Below are 13,482 nucleotides of genomic sequence, written 5' to 3' on the forward strand. Positions count from 1 at the left end.
TAACTGCGAGTTTCTCCTCTCTAAACTGGGACTCCCAGAGACTCCACATGTTCTCCATTCCCATATAAAAAAAACCTGAATGTGAGGGTGGAAATCAAGAGTGGGGAAGGCCTACTGTCAATATGGTGTGTTAGGAGAAAGGGACAAAAGGGTAGGTGAGAGAAAACAAGAAGCGATGCAAAAGTCTTTCTCTCTGGCGCGGGGGTGTGGTTGGAGATGCACGTTTAGGCATTCTCAGACTCAGAGTCCCACACAGACACCCATACACATACAGACACATCATCTGAAATGCTTCCCAGCCTCCTCCCTGCTCAGCCCACTGCCAACCGCTTGCTCAGAATACTGCTGCAAATTCATAAAAAAAACCGAAAACTGAATAAATGAGAAATGGCTATTTCTGGTTTATTCATTCACTCATACATTCATTTATCCATCTATTCTATCAATATTGATTAAGCACCTACTATGGGCCAGGTGCATTGACAGACGGTCAGTGAACAGCAATGAATAAACCAGGAGCTTATAGGATGTACAAAGGCCCTGAACCTGGAAAGTATTTGAAGTGTGTAAGATAAGGAAATGATTATCTTGTTCCCCAGTTCTAGAGTTCTAGTCTCTGTACCCTGTTTACTGCATGAATACTTGCTGAATGAATGAATACCTGAATGCATTACTGAAGGCAGACCAGACTGACTGGAGTGTGGTAAGTGTGGGAGTATGTAGGGAAGAGTGGGATGATATTTACGCTGCAAATATGGGCAGACAGTTATGCTGGGCCTTGTGGTCTATGGCTTTTAAAAAAAATTCAGACATTATATTCTGTGCATTGAAAAACCATTGCATGTTTTCAAACAGGGAATGATAAGATCAGGGAAAGTATCTCTGAGACCAGAGAGATTAAAAGGAGCCATTTGGGCAGAGGATAGGATGGAAGAATGTTCCAGAAAGAGGGAACCAGATGTGAGAAAGCTTGTAGTCAAAAAGGGCATGTTTAAAGAACAGAAAGGCTTTACTTGGAGGTAAGGAGATGAAAGATAGTCTAGTGGAGAGACAGGTAAACTGACCGACATGGCACAGAGCGGTAGATGCGGAATCTTACAGGAGTGTAGAGGAGTGATGTCTACCCTAGACTTGGGAGGCCAAGAAAAACTCCCCGGAAAATGATGCACCAGAACCCACTCTAGAAAAGTGGGAGTGGGTTAATTTAGGAGAAAGAAGGGGCGGAAGAAAGGTAAGAAAATAGAAAGGGAAGCAAAGATGTGGCAAACAGAAAAAGTTAAATATGCAAAAGCTAGAGAAGTAAGAAAGCATCTTAAAATTTCGAGCAAATCTTTGTTATAGCATAGAAATCAAATTTAATTTTAAAAGTTTATAGAGACCTACAATATGCCAGGCATGCTGATATGCATCCTAACAACAATCCTTTGAATTAGGTATCAAGGGAGGTGGCTGGTGAAGTTACTTGCATACAATCCAACAGTTAGTAAGTGGTGTTGCTGAAGTAAGGACTCAAGCAGTCTGACTCCAGAGTCCATTCTCTTAGCTGTTCTATTATTTTACTGCCTCACTCACTGACCAAGTCAAAAAATAAGGAAATAGAAGGAGGGAGGCCACGGATATATGGATTAAAATATATACGTAGTATATCTTCCTATATATTTTCTATTTCTGGAAATCATCTCTTTCCTATAATTAAAACTCAAAGAAAATGAAAGAGAAAAGATAATCAATCATATTAACCATAAGACAAAAGCCAGAAGAGAAATTTACTTGAAGGCAAATCAGATACAAACTTAGGGTGTCAAGAAAAGTTAATAGGACTAAAGCCCATACAGGAAAGGCGATTTTTTTTTTTTTTCTGTTGTATCATGTAGGACCTGGTATCATGCAGAATCCTACAGAAGAAGAAAAACATTCTTGTTGTTAATTTGCTGTCTTGCATAGCAGGAAATTTGCTGTCATAAAAGTAAGATTAACCGCAATTTACAAGCAACAGATAAATGTGGAATATTTAGAGAAAAGAAAGTACTTTAGATTGGTTAAATAGATTAAGGTCACCATTAGAGGAATAGTTACTGACATGGAATGTGTGATATTTTCATTAAAAAAGAAAGCAAATCATAAAATATATTATACATTAAAGTACAAGTTTTTAAAAAAGCAACAAAACCAAATAGGAGTGTTTGTGAAAGTGTTAGGGGTATGTATACTTTAATGTGAGTACTGGTAACTTTTCTGTGGCAGATTATTGATGACTTTAAATTTTTTTTCTATTTATATCTTGCATTTTCTACCTTTTAAAATATGTATATATTACTTTAAAATTTAAAATAATTCTAAAACTATCAAAGTACTTTAGTTTTAAAAGTACATTTGAAAACATAACTAGCTTTAGTCAACTCTGTGATCATGTCTTTCCCGTTTGTTCCCTTTTTCTCATTATTGTCCTAATGTTTTTAAGAAACCATACTTCTGTCACTCCATGCATCTCTTTTAGGGGAAGCTAATTTCTCTCATGATTTAGACATGTTATGTGTGTCATGGATTCATGTGGGGTCTCTGGTCCTGCTCCCCACATAAGAACGCAGGATATGGTGAGGCCAAAAAGGAACACCCACGGAGCCATAGGTAGGGGAGTCACACCACTATATTCTCGCTGGCGGCTGGTTGGAGACACAGGAAGCAGGAGCCACACAATCTGCAACCTATCATCCACTTCTCTCTGCCAACTAACCTCACTTGCTAACAGCAATCCGCTTTTGATAGCTCAGCCATCATCTTTTTGCTAGCTCCCATTTCCTGCTAGTGTAGCCATGACAGTTATATTAGTGGCCAATGGCTCACTGGTTACAGCTGACGGCCAACTAGCCACACCTGATGGCCAACCAACCACAGTTGATGGACATTTACTACCCGAGTGAGTGCCTTTCCCCTTGAGGGCGAAAGCCTGGAAACTGCACTCCTGGCTCTGTCCTCACACTTGGTCAGAGGAAAAGATCACATTATTTGGCTAAGAACTGTACCACGTTTGGGGACAGGGCCAGGAGTGCAGTTTCCAGGCTCTCAGCCTCACATGGAAAGGTGCTGGCTCAGGTAGTAAATGGCCATCAACTGTTGCTAGTTGGCCATCAGCTCTAACCAGTGAGCCATTGGCCACTAATATAACTGCCATGGCTGCGCTAGCAGAAAATGGGGGCTAGCAAGAAGATGGTGGCTGAGCTAGCAAGTGGCAGAGTGTGACAGAGTGTGGATTGCTGATTCTGTGGCTCCTGCTTCCTGTGTCTCCAACCCAGCCGCAAGTGAGACTATAGTGGTATGACTCCCCTACCTATGACTCCGTGGGTGTTCCTTTTTGGCCTCACTATGTCCTGCGTTCTTATGTGGGGAGCAGGACCAGGGGCCCCACAGGCCGCCCCACGTGACACCAAGGTAACTGGCTCAAGTTTTGTCTCAAGTCAGACTAAGGAGACATGAGAAGTGGTTTGCTGGAGGAAGCTAGGAAAGTATCTTTTCTTATCTGAGAGACCTTCCCCAAACAATCCCTTCTTTTGCCATTATGTGGATGAGGAAGCACTTAGTCCAGACAGCTGTTGGCAGCCATGTTTCATCCTTCATGGGGAGCCTGCCTTAGAATGGATACCTTCAAAGGCAAAGAAAGAGTTGGGAATGAGCTAGGACTTAATGGCTTAGTGGAGATGCCGAATCAAACCCACCTGGAAGTGAGCTCCACCTGTCAGCCTATAACAAACCATTCATCCTTTATCATTTGCTCCAGTTTGAATTGTTTTTCTGTTAATTGTAACCAAGTGTGGTTTACCTCCTTATTTCTATCTTATCCTTATTCTAGAATGACTAAGAGGTAATTCAAGATCTTTCTTCTAGCTTATTAAAAAATTATTTAATGTCACAGGTTTTATTTTCCTTGATCTAGCTGGTGTATTCTAAACTGTGCTCTTCAATGCAGTATCCATTAATCATATGTGGCTATTTGAATTTTTTAATTAGTTAAAATTAAATAAAATAAACAATTCATTTATTCAGTTGCACTAATCATATTTCAAATGTTTTACAGCCACATGTGGATAGTGGCTGCAATCTTGGCCAGAAGATATAGAACATTTCCAGCAACACAGAAAGTTCTAGTACATAGTACTGTGAGAGAGAAGAAGAGAAAGAGGGAGGAAGGGAGGGATGGAAGAGGGTGAGAGTGAGAAGAAAGAGAAAAACATTAAATGAGGAGATATATTCAGTGGGGAGAAGTCTCTTCTAGGTTCAATATAATAGAATTCTATGTGTTTTCATTTGATTTTTAACATTTGTAAAGTATTTTTTATTCTTCAATGTTCAGCTGTGAGTTCTATCATCAGATCATTTTGGGATATCAAACACTGAGAACCAGGGCTAACAATTCAGGACCGTTTCATTTTTTTCGTCTAGGAAAAAAATCCAACACAAATTTAGTAGCAGGTAAGTATGGGTTTAAACAAATATCTATGCCAATTTCCTTTATTCACTGTCATAGCAATAGAGTAACACAGAACAAGACAGTCACCTTGAATACATGTCACCACTTCACACATACATGCTATGGGCTAGCAAAAGAATTAGCAAAGGCTATTGGGGGCGCTGAGGGTACACAACAGCCGTTATTTCTGGAAAAACAATTCATTGTGCATGCCTTGTTGATAGTGAACCTATTTTGAATCATTAATTACTAATTTATTCATGCAAACGTTTGAGTGCCTACTGTAATGTACCAGATACAGCAGTGAATAAGATGCTGGTTTTCCTTGCTCTCATGGCGATTCTAGTAAGGAGATAAAGCAGATATCAAACAGATAATTCCAGAAGTAGTTAATTATGATGGTAGTTAAGGTTATACAGATGATATCTTGGGAGCTATAAGAGTATAAACGGCGGCGACTTGATATGGTTTGGAGCATTAGAGAAGGCTACTAGGGGAAAGTTCCTCTGTCCCATTCAAGGACCCGAGAAGAGTGTAGTAGGAACCAAGAGTGGCAATGTTTGTAAGAGATGAGGCTAAAAAGTAAGTAGGGGCCACAGCTCATGCAAAGCACTGTCAACCACAGTCATGAATTTGGGCTTTAAGCTTAATAGGAAATGATTGAAAGGTTTTTAAATAACAGTAGTGGCATGATCAACATGCATCTCAAACACATTCTCTCTGGCTGCAGAGTGGAGAAGAGTTAAGTGGGAAGCATACATTTGAAGGCAAATGGAGTAAGGAAAGTATTGTTCTAATTCAGGTGAAAAATGATGGTAACCGAGGCATTGGTGTTTGAATGGAGAGAGACAGAATAGAGATTTAAGGCATGTACAGGAAGTCAAATTAATAGGAAGTGACTGATTGGATGTGGGAGTTCATGGAAAGGGGATGGCAAAGAGAGTATTCGTTTCTGGCTTGAACCACCGAGTGGGTGAAGGACCGTATCTTAGAGTGACTTTGGGGGACAGTGATTGTGAGTCCAGCTATGGATCTGACAGTTTTATTAACCAAAGAAACCATGTTATTGCCTTTAGAATAATCAAAGCAGTCATTTTCTTGACCTTTGTGTGCTTATGATATGTATTTATATTCTTGTAATAAAGAGACCACGTAGTGTCTAACATGGCAATTTATTTATCACTTTGATTAGAGAGAAGGAGGTGAAGCTGTTGTGGTTTCAACTTTCCTTTCTAAAGGAGAATAAAGAGATGAGAAGTGGATGAAGAAAACAAATGGCCTTATCTTTTTTATTTTCTTCTGCCTAGGAGACAGACAAGATAAGCAATGAAGAATTATAATTGATAAGTAATTGTAGAGATAGGCTGCTAGAAGTGAAAAATGAAATTGCTACATGAAGGTTACCTTTTCTTTCAGCCTAAGGAAAACCTTGTCTTCCATTTCCCTTTTCTTACAGTTTATTGAAAATTCTGCCTTATATATCCAGATACAAATTATAGCATTGAGTATCACCAGCTTTATAGAAGAGGATTTAGCTTCTGCTCATTTTCTATTACTATTAATGACTTTTATTCTTTCTTGAGCAGCAGTTTAGTTTTTCTGTTTGCTTTTGTTATGTTTTTTACCTTGTAGATTCTGTGTATTTTAAAGAAATGACTGTTTCCTTCTCCACTTATACTGCTAGGAAGCTTAAAGTCAAAATAGTGCTTCCTCTGTATTACTTGATGGTTTGCATTTCACGTTCAAGCTTCACATCAGGCACGTCTTACTTTGCTTACTTGGCCTTTTAGCTTCATCACACAAAAATTTATTGTTTCTTGATGGTTTGTTTGCCTAGAATTCGGTTGCTTAGAGCTTAGGCTATGGGAATCAAACATGAGTCTGATTTATAGTTCTTCAACCTTACTAGAGGCGTCGCATTAGTTCAGTCTCTTAATGTCTCTGAAGTTTGGGTTTTCATCCATAAAATTGAGATCGTTGTAATACACCCTTTTAGCACTTGAGTGAGTATTAAATGAGATACCATGTGTAATGGTTCAGCCAGGGCTTGGCACATAGAAAGAGTCCTCCCAAAGTAGGTGTTAATACATCATTACCATCATCATCATCATTATATGATCATTAATTATCATCAATATTATATGTTATTATTGTAACTCCCATTCTCTGAGAGTTATATTCATCTGCTTCTCTTCATCATCCTTTTCCTCTTCTTAGCTTAAATACGAGTATATTTGAAACACTGTAGGGTACAGAATAGAGTAGCAAGTAAGGCAAGTACATATACTTTATTTAGGTCCCAAAGTAAGGCTGACAATCCAATGATGTTGCTGGTAGCATATCTGGTAGGGAGCAAATACTATCTTGTTTCCCCGAAAATAATACCGGGTCTTATATTAATTTTTGCTCCAAAAGACAGATTAGGGCATATTTTCAGGGAATGTCTTATTTTTTCATGTACAACAATCTATATTTATTCAACAATCACGTCATCTTCTTCTGGAACATTGTCATAACATATTAAATGTGTCCATTCATCTGGCAATTGTAACTGGGGCTTATTTTCAGGGTAGGTCTTATTTTCAGCAAAACACAGTAGGTAGGGCCCCATGGCAGATGGGAAAATTTCAGGTGAGTTGTAGAAAAAAAGTGATACAAATGCTATGCAGTTATCTATGGGGGAAAAATAGGGTAACGTTGTTCTTTACTCTAGTAAGTAGACTTATTACTCTAGTAAGGAGATAAAGCAGATATCAAACAGATAATTCCAGAAGTAGTTAATTACAATGGTAGTTAAGGTTATACAGATGATATCTTGGGAGCAAAGGTCTATTGCCTTCTCATGATCAGGGATTTAAAATAGACATTGTCAATCAAATGATGGGTAGCCCCAGTCACTACAGAAAAAGAAAAACTGGGATTCAATGCTACAGAAGGCATATAGATCAGAGACAAGGTGCCATGACAATGGTCCTTTTATCCATGCCTCCATTTACATTAGTCAATTGAAATGGAACAAGAAAAAAACACCAGTGTTGTGAAATCACAACCAAAGTGTGTTATTTCAAGAAATACTTAGAACTGATTTAAATGGTGTACATCTAAGCCACTTTAATCTGCATTGGACTGAAAGTTGGCATGTTTCTTAGTCCAGATGTAATTTATTTAAATTCTTTAGTTGTTTTTCAATTTAGAAATACGCAGACATAAAATCTTGCATGTCTCAATCTTTTTCTACACATTTGTCAATTAAAATTAGCCAAATTATTATGTGGATTGTTCTTAAACTAAACTAAAAATGGCTTTTATTTCTAATGCCAAGAAATGAAAAGTGTGATAATGAGAGAAATGAGGGATTTGGGCCTGGATGCAGGATTCAAGCCTCAGTGGATTCCCCAACTAACTTAATGTAAAGTAGATGTGAGTTTTGGGGGCTTTTTTTTTTTTTTTAAGACTTTCATAATTATTTAGAAAGACACAGGGAAGTGTCATACACCATAGGATATAATTTCCCACAAAGAAATCCCCACTGGAAATGTCTATCCTTGGTCCTTTTCTTTCTGTGACTCTAATGTGTTTCTCTCTACCTCTGCCTGTCTGCCCACCCCTTCACCATTTCTTTCTTACTTCCAGGTTTTCACCCTATTACATATTCTATCCCCCATTCCTCTCTCCCCTTGCCTTTTATCACCCAGGGCAATTGGCTGAATATGCTTCATTATTTAAGTCTGACGAGTATTTCAGGTTTCACCCCCTATTATTTTCACTGGGTCTTTCCTATGAATAAATATGGGTTTCTCCATAGGGAGTTCTGGTGAATAGGATTGTTTTTTCTTTTTTGCATACACAAAGGTACATATACATAGATACTGTATTTGAAATGTGTATCTTTAGGGATTTGGCCTGGATCATGGTTTGAACACCCAACCCAACTCCTTAGGATATCACAAATTCGAGAAACTGGATGGGCTAAGGTGATGGTACACTGGTCCTTTCCTTGCTGAAATACTGTGATTATATAGCAAAATGGCTGAGCAGAACATGACACATAAGTGATAGCCACATAAGTGATCAGGTTATAACCCTGGCTTATCAGAACACTAAGGGATTCCAGTTGCGATAATGCTTTAAATTTATCACTGCTCTGATGCTATATGTACTGCTGTCTCCTCAGGTCTAAGAACATTGTATGGAGCGTAAAATGGATTTAATATATGAGGAGTACAGGCTAAAATCTTCATCAGTCAGGGTAGACTAGGTTATGCTGCAATAACAAGTAACCCCCAAATCTCAGTTGCTTAAAAAATGTACTGTGGAGGGCAGTCGGTGACCACAGGATGGCCACGGGGTTTGAAAATTAATCTGGGGAACGTAATTTGGTGGTTACCAGAGCGTAAGGGGGTTGGGGGGTGGGGGATGAGCGTGAGGGGGATCAAATGTATGGTGATGGAAGGGGAGCTGACTCTGGGTGGTGAACACACAGTGTGATTTATGGATGATGTGATACAGAATTGCACAACTGAAATCTATGTAATTCTACTAACAATTGTCACCCCAATAAATTAAAAAAAATATATATATATATCTATTTCTGCCAAAATTTATATACACTATAGCTCTAGGAGGACAGATATCACATTCATTATGTTTAGCCTCTGGCATGTCATTGTTAGTAGTCAATAAATATTTTTTGAATAAAAAAGTGTTCATCTACATGGAATATATGAAGGTGTGAAATTAGGATATAAATTTATTTTTTTCCAAATGATTAGCCACTTGTCTAATTCTACTTATTAAATTATCCATCTTTTCCATTGTACAGATTTGAAATATTCAATTTCTCATGTAATAATTTTTAAGTAATAATTTTGTGTTTGTAATAAAGACTTGTGTTCATGATAATAAATCTACAGAAACAACTAAAAAAAAATGTACTGTTTCTTATTCATTATGTGCATTTATTATGGGTTGGTAGGGGAAGTGGGGGCCTCTGCTCTTTGCAGCCATTCAAGGATCCAGGCTGATAGTGCAACTAGTTCCTGTTCCAGAGGCAAAAAAAGATCTGGAGGTGTCACTTCAACAGTTAAGTGCTCTGGCCTCAAAGCAATGCCATCAGTTCTGCTAACACCTCAATGGCCAGGACTTTCTGGCCCACCCAACCACCAAGTGATCAGGAGGTACAATCCTATAGCTGCCAGAAGGTAAAAGGCCCAAACTTCTTTGAAAGGTGTGAGAGTAGTTGCACTTTCCGTGGGGAGAATTGACTAAATTGCCTTAATGTCAATATCTGTTGGTGCTTATATTATTAAGACAAATGATCATTGGCTGTAACACAATGGACTACAAGGTATTTGATAGAAAAAAAGGGGAATACTGTTGATATTCTTGTTCCATCACATACATATACAGAAAGTTACTTAAAACTGAAAAGGCAAATCTTCCATTTCTCTTTCTTTCTTTTTTTTTTTTAAATTTTCAACAATTCCTATCTGAGTGCCTTGAACATAATCCATAGTACGTTTCAATCTCATTAGATTCAGTTGAATTTTAGATAAGTAACTATGTTGAGCCTTAACTGAATCCCTAGAAATGAAGAGCATGATAGTTACAGTTTTTCAAAATGGTAACTTTTATTAGCAAATGTGAACTTCCTTTTAATTTTAATGCATTAACATAGCAAAAACAAAACCAAAAAACAATCATGGCACAAAAAACTATGTTCCACAATATTGTTTTTCAAATGCCTGAAATGTATTCAATCTATGACTCTTAAATGAGTGAATAATAATTTTTTGACTGTCTTAATGTTAAAAAAAATAAGAAAATGTAATGGATAATTTTTTTCCCCATGAATTGTTTTATCCCTGTATTTAAGAGATGGGCTCTTGAGCCAGATCATTGGAGTTTGAAATCTGCACTATTACTAGACATGTTACCTTGACCAATTTCTTATCTCCCTGACCCCCCTCAGATTCTCCATTCATGAAACAATAATAATGCTTATCTGGGGTTAATAAATAGGATTAATAGTGAGGTTAGTAAAAAGGATTGAGTTATACCTTACAAGCAACAATATATAGAGTAGTGGTAGCACACGGTGAAGGTTTAATAAACATTAGCTGCTGCTACTGGTGTTATTATTTTTGTGTTGACATTGCATAGTCTGTGTAATTACTCTGTATATACAGAGGATGCCAAAAATGTATACACATTTTAAGAAAGAAAAAAAAACTATTAAAATTGTAATAATATATACTGATAACAAAAGATGACTGCAAGTCATGTGTATACATTTTTTGGGGCACCCCCAATATTTATCAATACAATAATAATGAACTAGAGAAAAGAAATATGCAATACCAACTACAACTTTGGTGTTTCTGACTTACGTTTAACTATAAGATTAATAATTACTATTATCTTGAAATTTGTTTATTGGTAAGGTTTAATAAAGTTGTTATATTACAAAGAGCTATTATGTGTGCGTTGTGCACTGTGAAAGACCATTGGGAAAGATTGATGAATCTGAAGGGTACCTCACTCTCTCATTCTGTGTAACATAAGGAAAGAGAATGGCTTCCCTAGACACACTGCAGCATCGAAACTTCTTTATAATGCCTATGAAAGGCAAGAGAGTATCCTGAACATTTCAAAAGGTTTTCAAGGAAGGACAATTATAAGAACTACCTTGATTTTGAAAACAACATGAAAGAATAGACAGTATGCTCTATAAGAGTGGAAATCACATTGATCTGGTTCTCTGCCTTGTTCCCATGTATCTAACACATAGTAGGTGCTTTATAAGTGATTTGTGAAATGACTGAATGAGTATTTCTGAGAATCATTGCGAGTATAACCTGTAATTGAAAACTAGGTCACCTTACATGCATCATTGATGTTTAGGTACAAGCATACCATATTTCTGAAGAAGAAAGTGTTCGAACCATAGTACTGGAAATAAAATATTGAACTTCTGAGTGTTTCCTCTCTCCATCACAGCATGCTCTTTGAGGGAGAGGGAAATAAAAAAAAAAATGCCTTGAGCATTTTTTTGGTTAAAACGACATATTTCTATTTATTAAACATATTTAAAAAAACTCAGAAGATTTTTATTGGACTTCTGTGTGTAAACATTATATTGTATTTCAGATATACCATATATTCAGACTGAACTGACAAAACAATCGACAGACTTAAATTTATGTAAACCTAACAATATTTTTGGTTAACTTACTGGTTATAAGAACATTAAGAGATAAGAAGTGGCTTATATGTCACTTTCCCATTTACTATTAGAAGTCTAACACCCATTAACTCTATCAATATTTTATAGAATGTTTCTTTTTCTTTTGTTTCTCCTTCCTTCTTTACTCTTGTGGCAAATGAGTGCTACCAGTAAAACCTCTAACATAACATACCAGCAATATAGTGTTACAGTGATGCTCGAGTTGTTGAAGAGTTAGTGGGCAGGTACTACAATTCACTGTAGCGGTAATAGAGGGTAATGTCACTTTAAGACATGTGATACTTTACAGAGGAGGGATGTATTGAAACAGACTACTGCTACTTACAGCACCGTGTAGCAGCCCAGCTCCTGCATTTTGCTGCCTTACTCTGCCCTGAAAGCACTGAAGTGGGGATGGTCCGTCATTAACTCTAAACTGATTTTCATCAGGAAACTGCACATTATCTCATCATCACTTCAAAGATCTCGTCAGGCAGAGGTGTCGCCAGGAGATGATTTAAAGGTGAAAATGACAAGGTTTCCACCCCTCAAACCTTGGCTTCTTTTCTGACAATACAGTCTGAATGAACCAGATGTCTCCTTTATTGTGGAAATAGCATTGGAAGAGAAAAACATATTTTTTTAAATCCTGATAAAGAAGATTATTGGGAAGCTCTTTTTAAAAAAATCTCGAATTGTGGCACAGATGGATTTTAGAAAGTGTTAGAGCTTTCCAATGAACACTAATAGAGTACTCTGCTCTTGGCTGGATTTTTCAGGTAAGAAGCCTCTTTTAAGGACTTAAGATTCAGAAAGCCGATTTGTAACCTATTCCAGTCATCTCTAGAGAACTATATAAGGCTGGATGTATTATTTGGGGGAAAACACCTATTAACATAGAGACAACCTCTTGGTAGGAGAGTGAGTAATGAGAACGATATGCAGGAACCTCGGAAGTAGTGCTGAGAATTAAAGAAAGTAAATGAAAAAAAAGAAAAAGAAGGAAAATGCTGCAAAGGTCAAGTCACAGTAATCTTTTTTGAATGCTAAGATCAATGTGGGTAAAGAAATAAGCCAGAGAAAGCAGACATTGAAAAACTGTTAAGTTTTGATTGTGGTAGGCTTTTTTCAAGTTTAGATAAATTCCTAGTGCATTTTAACAGGAATTCACAAGCACTCAATGCATGCCACAGTCACCTCTGTTTTGTCTTTCTGTAATTTTCACGGTATTTTGAAAAGGCCCCGAAATACATTAATTTCAGGAATCACAGAAGGGGCATTGCTACTTATCTCTACTGAACAGAATGTTACCCTGATAATTCTGAAGACAATGAGGCTAGATCTGCTGTATAGAAAGTAAACAGTGAGCAATGAAACTAATAATAAAGTGAATGGTCCATCTGAATCACAGACTGGGGCATGAAAGGTACCATGCTGTTGAAAATAATGTTTTCCTACTTTGCACTTAATGAAGGTTGTCACCGTTTGTCTATTACAGTCCTAAAACCTTTCTTGAAGACTATAGCTCTTTCCTAAAACCCATAAATTATCTCGTATTATGTTTGCGCGCGCGCACACACACACACACACACACACGATGTATATTTTTTTGCTTTCTGAACATCACAGTTTTTGAGAGTACCAATTTCCATGACTAGAGAAGTAACACCGGGAGGTCACCAGGTATTAAATGTCTAATTGAAATACTTAAAGTGTATGATTTGACAATGAAAACACTTAAAAAGAAATAATGTTGGTTCCAAAGCTCTCTCTATTCAAAAGGTAAGCATAT

At 37.2% G+C, this 13,482-nt stretch overlaps 1 protein-coding gene across 2 annotated transcripts in view; it reads left to right on the forward strand.

The window, feature by feature from the left end:
• Positions 1-11,998: 11,998 nt before the first annotated feature.
• TAFA1 (TAFA chemokine like family member 1) overlaps positions 11,999-13,482 on the forward strand; it is a 552,572-nt gene continuing 551,088 nt past the window's right edge. Inside the window, exon 1 of one of the 2 annotated variants that reach the window (XM_033131611.1) lies at positions 11,999-12,469. The gene's annotated coding sequence lies outside the window, so the exon portion shown is untranslated. The remainder of the gene's footprint in view (positions 12,470-13,482) is intronic. The other variant, XM_033131613.1, reaches the window with a different exon arrangement.

This window comes from Rhinolophus ferrumequinum, chromosome 17, assembly GCF_004115265.2.
Source record: "Rhinolophus ferrumequinum isolate MPI-CBG mRhiFer1 chromosome 17, mRhiFer1_v1.p, whole genome shotgun sequence".
NCBI lineage: Eukaryota > Metazoa > Chordata > Mammalia > Chiroptera > Rhinolophidae > Rhinolophus > Rhinolophus ferrumequinum.